The sequence below is a fragment of the Xiphias gladius genome, chromosome 24 (genome assembly GCF_016859285.1).
Source record: "Xiphias gladius isolate SHS-SW01 ecotype Sanya breed wild chromosome 24, ASM1685928v1, whole genome shotgun sequence".
Lineage (NCBI taxonomy): Eukaryota > Metazoa > Chordata > Actinopteri > Istiophoriformes > Xiphiidae > Xiphias > Xiphias gladius.
The window spans coordinates 23,584,391-23,596,446 of NC_053423.1; the positions used below are offsets into that span (position 1 = coordinate 23,584,391).

At 45.4% G+C, this 12,056-nt stretch overlaps 1 protein-coding gene across 5 annotated transcripts in view; it reads right to left on the reverse strand.

Moving 5' to 3' along the window:
* The window catches only part of LOC120786048 (protein FAM131B-like), a 50,169-nt gene that overhangs the window by 36,688 nt on the left and 1,425 nt on the right, over positions 1-12,056 (reverse strand). The window lies entirely within an intron of this gene.

Genomic DNA, 12,056 nt, shown 5'->3' on the forward strand with positions numbered 1-12,056 from the left:
CAATGTCCCAGGTTAACTATAGTGCATCCACATACATATTCCGTGTGAGAATCTCGGCGGCGCAGTCAGACCGAGTAACACACTAATCCTAGGCTGTGGGCTGGCTTCCAGTTATACTACCGCAGTTTGATTTGATCTGTTACAGTCTTTCTCCGTGTGAGATCCTGTAAAGGCATTTTCACACCCAGGGGAGAAAATGTAGTTACAATCAAATTGTCTTTATAAGTTGATTTGTCAGCCTGCTGTTCAGCCTTCCTCCGGGCAAACTCTAATTCTGTTTCTTAAACTCCCAAAAAACAGCAGAGCTTTATCCAGCCAAGCAGCTTAAGAGGGCTCAGGGTCCACGCTGATGGTTTAGATATTTTAGGGGTTTCTTTCAGACAAAGACTGCTTCCCCCACATGGATTATATTGTAGGACGCATGGGGGGGGGCAAGCTTCACCTCAACAGTTTGCCTTTGTTCCTTTCCTGTTTCAACTGGACAACACCCTCATGCACAAAGCCAGGTCCGTGGAGAAATGGTTTTTCCCAGTTTCCTTTGGGATGAACTGGAACGCCGACTGTGAACCAGACCTCACCACCCACTGGAGCTCGCAAATGCCCTTGGGAGCGAATCCCAGTGGCGGGTTCCCAAACGTGGTGGGGAGACTGGGGCCAGTAGAGTGGAGGCCGCTGTAGCAGCAGCAGGTCTATTCGTGTTCTAATTTTCGAATCGATTGGATTCGAAGATAATTGGATTGACGAGAGGTACCCATCGCCACCTGTCTGTCAAACGACTGACCGGTCGCCTCGCTCTGCGTGTCCCCCACCCTTTGACTCGGTGGCGGGATCACACAGTCCACCTGGAGGTGTGCGCATGCGTGTGCATTCGTGGGTGTTTGCCCGCACACGCCATTCACTACGCGGGGCATCTGTGAGTGGGTCTGTCAGCAGAGATAACGCAGTCGATATTTAGGGGCTGGGGAGGGAGGAGGGGCTTTCCCGTGCAAGGTGATACCTCAAACACACCTGACAGAGAAGAGCAAACACGACAGAGTGTTAAATTGTTTAAACAGAAAGTAGGCTTTGGAGAATACCTAAATCCTCTCATAGAATACTTGGGATTTGCACAGAAGGTGAACTGTGTAAAAGTTTGGCAGCTGCTCTCCAGTATCTCTGAGTTATGGCCGATTCGTTGTGCTGTTGTAGCGCCACCTACATGTGAAATGCCATCAGGATATTTTGGAGCTGATACGTATGTTCTTCTTATATTTTGTAACAGCTTATGTCAGTAGGCCACACGTAGAGGAATGAGCCAACCAGTTGAAGGGTAACTGTATTTAACTGATAAGGCCAGCTCTGTTCTACATTTTCTGGTAATACTTTGAAGTTTCTCAATTTATCATATATAATCGGGATATAAACATGTAACGAATGGTTTATAATGAAAGACAATATAATAAACACAGCTATAATAATATAAAATGCCTGTCTTCATAAAAGTTATAACTGCTACTGTACATAAGTAATATTCTCATCTCTGCTTACACATCAACTACAACATTATAGTCTGTTATAAACCATTTATTAAATGTAAAAGACATTATTTCGACTCAGTCCCAGTCACAGCCTCCTGCTGCTGCAAACATTCAGTAGAGCACCAAATGTGGATTAATCCGCCGCTGAAAATAGTCCCCAAGACATCCACCATTTCCTCTCGTTTGAGGCACTTTTGCCGAAATCTACGCTGACCAGCTTTTTTGGAAAATCACGGAACCTTTTGAAAAAACGGAACCATATATTTGTGAGGTGTTTTTAAGGATTCGCACTTTAACAGGAGACAATGGGCTCGAGCTGTGTGCAACAAAGAGGGTCAGAAAGTATTGGGACTAACGCATTATTGATTTTAGTCTTTTCATGGGATTCATGACATAAAGAGAAATATGGTACAACACCAACCTTATCCTTAAATATATTAAAAGGCCAATTCATATCTTGGATCATCCATATATGTTAAGATACCTGGTAAAAAAACAGAGAAGAGCCTGTGTGGATAGATCCATGTAGAATTAAGGAATCCAGGAGAGAGGACTTTGCTTCTACGTCTCCCTGTAAGGGAGTTGGGTGCAAAACTGTACAGTGCTTCTAAAAATGTGACGTAGTTTTGTCGAGATATCCTGCGAACTGCCAGACAAACAGGACTGAATCGCCTCGTCAGAGGTAGTAAGTGAAAAACAGACCAGACATTGTGACCGAACGAGGCACTCGGTGCTATCGAAGTATGTAGAGAGCCAATAGATAAGCTTTAGTGCCCGTCTTGATAAACGTTTTTATAAAAAGACAGTGCGTGCTGGGACAGACTCCAGCCCCAACCCCCCAACCCCCCCACCCACGGTGACCTTGGAGAGAGTAAGTGGGTTAAGACAATTAATTAATAAAGAAATGTGTGTGTGAGGACAGTTTTAGCTGCTGAAGTCCACAAAAGAGCCAAAAACCGAGCCCCCTCCTTAAATGTGTGTAGGGCAATCTCACTCTGTCAATTTATATGTATTAACCTTGTATATGAGTAAATAAATTCATCTTTTGAGCCTGAATCACAAATTTCTGCTGCAACAAAGAAGAGTCTTGAATCCAAAGTAGATTAAGACGCTGAATTATTGAAATTAAGTCCAGACTCAAATTCAACCTGTCTCCTTTTTCATTTGGACAAAGCAACACAGACCAGTAGAAACTTTAAACGTGAGCTCTGTGTAGTTTACTGACATCCCCTTACGGGAATTTTGAGTATTGAAATTCAAGTGGGTACCTCTGAGTCCTATTTAGAAATTGTGAAATTGCCCGGTGCAGCTTTTAGTTTAGTTTCCAAGCTGCTTGTCACATCTAAAGCTCATCTAGCATGGCAGCTTCGGGCTTCCATGTTGAGAACCTGGAGCAGGAACGCGTCCGCAGGACCACTGCGATTTCTCTCGGGAAACGAGAGACTCGGAAAAGACAAGTCAGAAGGAGGCGTCACCTTCTTTTTCCATTACTGGCCTGAATCGATTTGGTTAAAAATAAAACCAGCACGACTCCGTTCTGATCTCGTCGCATTCACAGATGACCGCACAGGCCAAGTGCCACATCAGATGCGACTTGCATTATCCAACCTGTGTTCATTTATGTGGAAACCGAGCTGCTGTCTGCCAAACTGTGAGTCTGCTGGCTACTCTTAGTCGCAGTGTCTCACTCTGTCGCTGCGTCCTGCCAATTGAAACACAGAAGCCAAAACAAGACTACACTAAACAGACTGACGGATCAGATTGCAAAAAACACTGACAGACAAATGTCTGTTTAATGTGTAGAGTTCATTATTGATATCCTTGTCATAATGACATTTTACACAAGAGAAGAAAGATCTGGTATATCTGTACAACTGATGTCATATGGTACTTTTGGAAGCACAAAATAGTAGTATGGATATTTACATGTCGTTGGGCCTTTTTGTCTAATGCACCGTTCACCAGTACGATTATACTGTGTGGGTGAGCAGCTAACCTCAGTAACGCTGCAATATTACTGCTCATTGAGCCATCCAATTCTGTATAATGACCATGCTGAAGCAGGAAATCTGGTAATAAAGGGGCTTCGGGTTTGAAATGTGAACAAAATATTCATGGTTTCCACTCACAGGTTGACTCATTTCCCTGGCTCTTGCCCACCACTTGTATTTGTCCCCATTGTTAAGACTGAGGGGGGGCCCACATCCGGCTGAGTGACCGCCAGGGGGAGCCAGGCGCCGTCTCGCGTTGTCACGCTATAAAGCTTATCTTATCTCGGCGCGGCAGCATTTGGTCCGCGAACATTACAGAGAACTCGAAAACCACAGTTAGTGGGCGGAGGCGTGCACATACAGACCCCTCCAAAATCACAGAACACCTTTCATTTGCTTTAAAATTTGCCTCTTTCACTTTTTCTTCCACAATTCTGTGACTGTAACAGATTAAAATGTCACTCAATTTCAGTGCCTCAGTTTGAGCCGTCCGTGGCGGATTTGCGACTGCTCACATCTTTGTATTTTTATATGCATCTGAAGTACGCTTTGCATATATCAAAGGACTTAAAACTGCACTGATTGATTTTTTTTTTCTCTGCAGTGCAGTGCAGCAAGCTGTAAACACAACACTGACATATCATCACCTTATAAAGTTGATATGGTGAACGTCTTGGTGAACGACCAGTTGGCTATTTACACGGAGACATGGAGCGTCATAAGTGTTCATTCGTGTTTGTGTCAACCTGGCCAAGGTTGGTTAGTCAGTCCAACATTTACTCTCATTTTCATCCATTTACTCTCTACACAAACTCTGGTCCACTATGTTCAGCAGCTAACTCTGTCTACTGCTTGATATTATGATAGGAGTGAACCAAAACAGTAACATTAAAGCCAAAACTAAGAGTAACGAGACGCTACAACGCTCTGTGGAACTGAAGAGTCAGGTGATAATTCTCTGTGGGTTTTTCTCACTACTAGCGACACTTTGCACATTTGATCCATTGTTCATGTGAACACATTGATCGGAGCAGCTTTAAGTAGAAATTTAGCGGCGTTCATCGATTATCCTCACGACTTCGGCGCAGTTGAAACGCTAAGATTTTATTAGTCGAAGCACAACCTGTTGACTGCCTGGATTTTTAGAGTGCATGCAGCAAAAGCATTCTCCTATAAACTGTAACCTTAAGAGCTTGTCGCCCTGACTGTGAAAAAGTAGCTCCTGCTATTAGACCCTCAGTGAGAGCCACCTCCTGCCTTTATACTCTATGTTTTATAGTCAGAAGCCCTTTCTAAAAACTCATAGAGCTGATTCGATGTTGATTGAGACCCTGTCTTCATTGGATGGTGACCTCTTAGCCTGTTTTGCAGGGTCCGACTGAATCCGCACCTCACTACGTCAGCGTAAACAAGACAGCAGCAGTAATGCCGTGCCCACTGTCGGCCACAGGGTTAGGTTTGGCTAGATCTCTCCCAGACAAAAACAGAGCTCAGGCTTCCAGAGTTTATGATGACAACAGATGGTGGATGGAGGGAAACGGCAATGGCAAGACCAACGCCAACATGTTTATTCTCTTCTAGCAGGAGGGAGAAGCCAGCCAGTCTGCTTTTGCCTTATTTTCAATTCAATTGACACCAAGGCATCGTCCGTACTTTGGCAGCGCCCAGAGGCAACTCTCTTTCCCTTTAAGCAGATATTAGCTGCTAAAATGAACTGCGAACCACAAAGTCAAAGCGTCAGTCCTCACAGGCTCTCAGTTGAAATTAAAAAAAAACACGCTGGGCGTAAATCAAAGTCAAACACAGTCCACTCTCACAAAAATGTCATGTTTGACTAAAAGATCTCAACCCAAGCGTTCGTCTGCATCTCACAGTCTCCCTCAGCTGTCGAGGAGATGGTTCGATCACATCACGCGAGCCAAGTACGGAACTGAAGCCATGTGTGAACAGGTGGTCATATATCGAGGGAGATCATAATATGGACATTGGCTACAATCCACCGCACCTGCCATATATACAGTATGACCACCTGCTATCACATCACAAACCAACCTGCTAAGGAAGAACTAGAGATGCGGTTCAGAAGCTGCAGAAAAACCCAGTAGGTGCACCTTGAGCCAAGATTCTTTTTGTCAAACTACTGCTTCCAAGGTCAAAACTGAACTCTAATTCTCTGAGTGTCGTTTTGTTTTTTCCAGAAATATCTGGTTATCGGGACACAATAAAATGTGGCAGAAGTTGGGTGAGTGTTCCTATGGAGACCGAGTGTTCATACTATGTGATGTCTTAACTGCCCCGGCGTCTGCGTATCAGGCTGAGCTGGTGTAAATCTACTGGGCCCCACGGGAGTCGACACCGTTCGCTAAGCGCGACGCGTAGTAACGTACCTTGCCTCTGAGTCCTGCCCTCACCCAAACAGAAAGAGCAGCGGTCAGCGGGTGGACCTGGCTTTACATCCACCTTCAGTCTTGAATGTTGCTTAAGAAAAAAACTACAGCGTCTGGCCCACTGGCTTGATAGGCAGTTCCATCTGAACGGCACGGCCCGCTCAGTAGTCCAGCCATCACCCCTGCTTATCTGGCTCTCACCGACCTAATGCACTTTTAAGCCACGCTTGAATCCTTCACTCACCCAAGCATAGAGCAGATACTTGGCGGCCCGGCCCAGCCTTATAGCCCACTCCATGGCATTCATGAAGGGGATCCGACAAATGGTCATCCGCAAAGGCTTGAAAACGTTGTAATCTGGTCACTTTTCCCTTTCAAGACTGCGAGAGAACCGTAAAACCCTCAGATCAGCGAAATGTTGTGAATAAAGTGAGTACAGGTGATCGACAGCGCGCAGGATTTTGTGGGTCTTTCACAGTCAAAATCAGTGCGTTTGGATCTATATCTATCAGCTGTCTATAAGACTCACTGGTATGCAAGACCTTTGTAGTAACTGTTGCCTTTCACGACCAAAATTAACGCATTTGGAGTGATGGTGTCCTACAGAAATTACACAGAGCTGTGTTACGTCTGTTAGCTCCCTGATATGTCGGATTCTCAGAGTGTAGCCACTCAACACATGTATTAGGGCACAGTCTAGACTCAGCTTCATTGCAGTGCAGCTTCGGTTTTCCAGGTAAAGCAGTCTGAAATCTACTGGGAAGATCTCCCTCACACAGTGGATGCGAAACCGCTTGAAAGGGCGATTTACAGTCTCAGAGACAAGATTCTCTTCCCTGCAATTGCTGTCAGTTTTGAACAAGCGCTTGTCAACACAGATGTCATCGCCTTTCAGGCCCAGAGTGGAAGGTGTGGAGACGGAGAGGCAACTGTCTTCCCGAAAAACCTTTGTGCGTGACTGTCCTGCTGTCTCAGTGATGACTGCTACACTTCAGCTCTACTGTAACTGGAGGATAATTAAGTGTAATGGCGGGCGGTAATGCCTCGGTTAAATGGCACTCCACGGGAAACACACAGCTGAGGGAGACCGCACAGCACTGAAAGACTGAACCGTGATGATACTGCAGAATCACTGAGGTAACAGAAAACTGCAATATGAAATATATTAATTATATTGATTTATTGTATTCTTTTCCACAGATCACCAGAGAGACGAGACTTCTTTGAGTCGAAAATTGATTCACTTGCACACAGTCAAGGTTGCGATGTGAATGAGAGAAGAAGAAATACAGAGAGGGAGAGAGAGAGAGCTGTTGACCGATATTTACTGTAACATTTTCCCTCCCCTCCCCTCCCTCCATCTGTCATTGACCTCCCTCTTTTACCCCGGATCTATTTTTAGCAGCAGCCGCTCTAACTCAGGCCTAATATAAGAATAGATGTTCCTCGCAAGAAACGCAGCAGGAAATGTTCTGCAGGCAATAAGTTGGGTTGGGAGGGGGGGGCTGTCCTATCACCCTGACCGATTTAAACAGCTCTGTCACGTAGCACTTCACTGGTTTCAAAGATAGTTTATCTCTTGATCCTTACAACACTTTTGTTCAGCCCTTCCATTTGATTTCTCGGGGCTTCCTGGTGCTTTTAGTGAAAGAGGCAGCTTTACTGGTCCATGAAACACTTTCTTTACTTTGGTTAAACAAAAAGTTCCTCTTACTGAAGATGATGGTGCTCTTTTGCCTCCTCTCTCTCCGAAGGAGTCCATCCTCCGACCCATCACGGATCTGTTATGATATTGTTTTTGTCTGCTTTGGTGCAGAGGTTTGTTTGTGACATTAGCATTTCTCTCATAATGCTAGCTGCACGCTGCCGGTATTTTCTGCTTCTTCATGCTGCATGCTTGTACGTTGGGTAGTCAGACATTAGCACGGAAGGTACATGTTTGGGTTTGTTTTTTGTTTTTTTTTCATCTTTTTGGGTCTATATTCTAGCACAGTGGTGAAGCAGCTACTCGGAGGTGACAGGCTCTTTAAGGGTGTTTGTGCGAACAGTGTAGCACTCGTAGCCGCTTTTTTACCCCTGGAGAGGGCACATAAAAAGGGTTAGATTTTCTACGTGATTATTCGTGTAAAGATCATGACATCGTCAGGTAAAGAGCTAATACGGACTAGACTGCAGTTCTGGACAAAAGCATCGGCTGCATGTCTAGAACATAAAATGTACGTGTGTAAACAAAATTGCGGAAAAGCGTCCAGAGGTTGCATACGTACTGGTTAAGTCAGATAAATGGAGACCATCGGAGAACTTTACCATTGGCCATTTGTTCAAACAGCTTAAAACAACCTATGGGAGGATTGCGGGGGATGGTTGGGTGTACAAAGTGTTTCAAGTCAACCTTAGAGACCAGGGTTGGCATCCAATTTCCAAACAAAAGTCTGTGGTAGTTCCCTTGAATTTTCTTTAAATTGAACCAAGTATATTTAGATGACTAAACGTATCCAGGCCTTAACCAAAGGGGCAGCGGATATGAAAATAGTTTTTTTTGTTTGTTTTTTTTATTTGTGTGTGCCGTAGTAGATTTTCAGGCTTCTCTTTAAGACGGAAAGACGTTAAAAACGCGTGTCACCTCACTAGAATAGCTGCGCATTTTCCTCCAGTTCTTCAATGCACTGGACCCAGCAACACCGCCACTACGTGCCTGATCAAGGTCACATTAGATCCATCTGTAAAAGTCGTTTTATGTCTTTATCTCCCTTGCTAAGTGCTTTGTGTTGCCGTTTTCCTGCACTGCACCTTCAAGAGCTAATCTAGCAGTTTGCGTGGGACTGTGGTGTCTCCTTACCTTTGATTTTCTATTAACGAACTATTAGTTTCCGGAGATGACACTCAGTAACACTTACTGCGCAAACTACACATTTGCTGCGCGACAAAATAGACTCTAGTACCTGCAGTCTCAGACAATAACCTGGACACAGACTGAATCACATCATTAAGTCGCAGCTACTCTGGAAGCAAAACAAACATCTGCAAGAAATGTGTTGGATTGTGAATTTAGTGACAATCCTATGGTTCAATGCAATCGTCAGCTGCGTTGTTTTTTTTTTTCTACTTTTCCCTCCTTAAACACCACCACGTTTTATTGCTCCGTCTCCCCTGCATTTGGTCCGGATGTTAAGGAAAACGCGGAACGCTGCCTCAGTCTCAGTCGGCCTCGCTCTCATCCCACTCCTCACAGCGTCTGGAGCACACGGCCCCCCGAAAAATTGGAATATGAACCAGAGTGCGATAACGTGCGCAGCACATAGCCAGTGTAATGTGCTTTGATCTACTTCTCACACTGCAAATAATGGAGAGGGAGGGAGAGGAAGGGAGGGAGAGGGAGAGAGAGACAGCGAGAGGAGATAAGATGAGAGCAGAAAGCTAAACACAAAGGGGAACACACCCACTTATGAAACCAAAAAAAAACACGCTAGGACATTTTTTTTTTTTGGCTCTTCACACCACATGCTCCTGCTCTCAAAAAAAAAAAAAACCCCTCCACAGGCTCCCTTTCCTTATCGTGCCTCACCAAACACCACCTCCATGCCTCCCCCGATCCCTCGCCGTCCGCCCGTCCGCCTGTCTCAATGACAATCAAAGGTCAAACTTTCCCTCCCTTCGTTTATTTAAATCCCCCAACAGCCTCCATTTGTTGTCATAAGGGGAGAGGAACCGGGGCATGATGGGGCACTCAGAAGACGGAGGGAAGCGATCGTCCTCTGGAACAATGTGTCCGTCCGCATAGAGGAGTGTGCGAGGCCAGGACGCACCAGCTGTACGCTTCTATTAATGGGAAACGATGATACACAAACGCGCACGCACGGAGGAGTGACCACGCTTCCCTCGAACAGACAGCAGAGCAGTTTGAAGCGTGTCTCTCGGGTCTTAGTGTCGGCGGTGAAGAGGCTTCTGTAGAAAATTAAAGCTGTGTGCGTCAGTGTGTTCCTGTTTTTCTGTCTTTCTGAGGCCCGGTTTTAGACCTTGAGAGTGGGGACGTTCTTGGAAAGTGAGGACATTTTGTTCTGGTCCTCGTTTCTTCAAAAGCTGTTTTGAGGTCTAAGGCCTGTTGGAGTCAAACTCAAAATTTGAGTTACTTCACTTTTTCTTATAAGGGAACATAAACTATGATGATACTGCAGCTATTGCACATAATTTTCCTTTTTTTTTTTTTTTTCCAGAGAATAAAACATATTCGCGGAACCTTTTAACCTTTAACCTTAGTGCTTTTGACTGACTTGGGCAAATATCCATGTGTAGCCTACGAGTGTTGATAGAGATAGAGAGCAGAAGTAAAGCCAGAACTTCCAGGTTCTGTTCCAGAAGAAAAACCTGATTGAAAATCCCACTGAGGATTTTACCTACCCTAATAACTAAAAATGTAGCCTCGGAACAGAGCCTTTCTCAACAGTATGTCACGCTTGCTTCACGTGTTTAGATAAGGATGGTAGTTTTCTGAAAAACCATCCAATGTCATTGGTTTTTTTTTTCAATATTTATGTTTTCTAGAAAATCAAAACAAAACAAAACATAATTATTGCCTCCTCTTGGTTATGTATGTAAGATTTCCCTGCGGAACATTCAACAAACGGGGGGGGGCCCATCGTTTGTTGAGTTCCTATTTCACTCAGAAAGTGGAGGCCGAGCGGTTTGTCCTGCTAACATTAGCGCTGGCTCCAGCTAGACGCCCCTCCTTCTTCACGTTATTTCAACACCCGGCAGCTCCTGCGCACTCGGCGCCTTCTTCGTCTCTCATTGGTAAACGGGCTGCACTAACATGGCGCCTTAATCCAGAGCGCTTTCAGCAGGGTTCACGATTTGGCTCTAATTCAGCCACCCCGTCCCTGCAGTGGCAGCAAGCCACCGAGCCATCGGGAGCAACTCGAGGCTTAGTGCCCTACTCGGGGACACTTCAGCGCGCGGACGTCAAGAGCCAGGGATCGAACCTGCGATTAATGGACAACATCCTCTACCCGTTGAGCCAACGTTATGCAATAGAGGGGGGCTAACTGGCCGTAGCCGTCTCTCTTTCGTGGGTCCTGACTGTTTAAACGCCCGGCAGCGGGTAGTCTTGTGACGTCTGGGATCTGGATGGTACAATGTGACGTAACTAACACAGAATCACAGAGTAGTCTGTGTCGGGACTTGCGACGGCTAACGTTGTCAGCCCCTGAGGCCTGTGTATAACTGAAGAGAAACTAAAAGTACACCAAATAAGTACCCAAGTCAAAACAAACAAACACCAGCGATAAATATATATAAATGTGTGTATATATAACTGATTCCTTAATTGGCCGCACTGGCCACGGTCCAGCCAGACATCCCCACATGTCCGTGAGTGAGTGATAGAGTTGAGTGCGTGATGAAGTTACATCATTGGTCGGCCAGCCGAGCACTGGAGGTTCCCCACTGGCCATGTGCGAACTGTTTCCATTACGTCAGCGGGGGGGGGGGGCTTTCCCTCCGCAGGCACACGTCTCTATGCATCTCCTTCAGACGGACGCACGGCACCGGACGCAGACGTGAATTAGCCTCTAACTTTCTCCCTGAGTGATCGTTTCATGGGTAAATATGGGCGTAATCACAGCGCAGCTGTTGTCTCTAACTGACACGTGGTCTTAACGGGCCGCGTTTCGGTCGCCGTTTTCATACTCGTGCCGTTGTCTGACAACAGAAACAGAAAAACACGTAACTGAGAACAGATTTACTGGGGATTCAGCCGGATTAAATGAGGTCTAAAAGGGCTGAAACCGACCGACACTAGGCAGAGTGAAAATACAACGCGACGATGTCATGATTATGCTAATCAGCGTATTGCGTCAGTGAGCATCATTCTGCGACTTTTTTCCTGCGGGTTTTAGCTACTGTCCATTGAAAGTGGTTGTTTCCAGCGGCTTCACAACAATTAATCAGCCACGGCCTCAATTTCACACACTGACCATACGCTGTCCAGCCAGATACTAGGCTTTGACCTAGTCTCGTTTAGGGTGCCCCTGTTTTCCATGGCTATTAATTCAATTTTAGAGCTGCACTTCAAATGTTCTTAGCCTTTAAACTGCATTTTGAATGCTTCTTTACTTTTAATCTAAATTTGTGTATTTTACTGTTCTATTGTTTCTGCTTCTTTC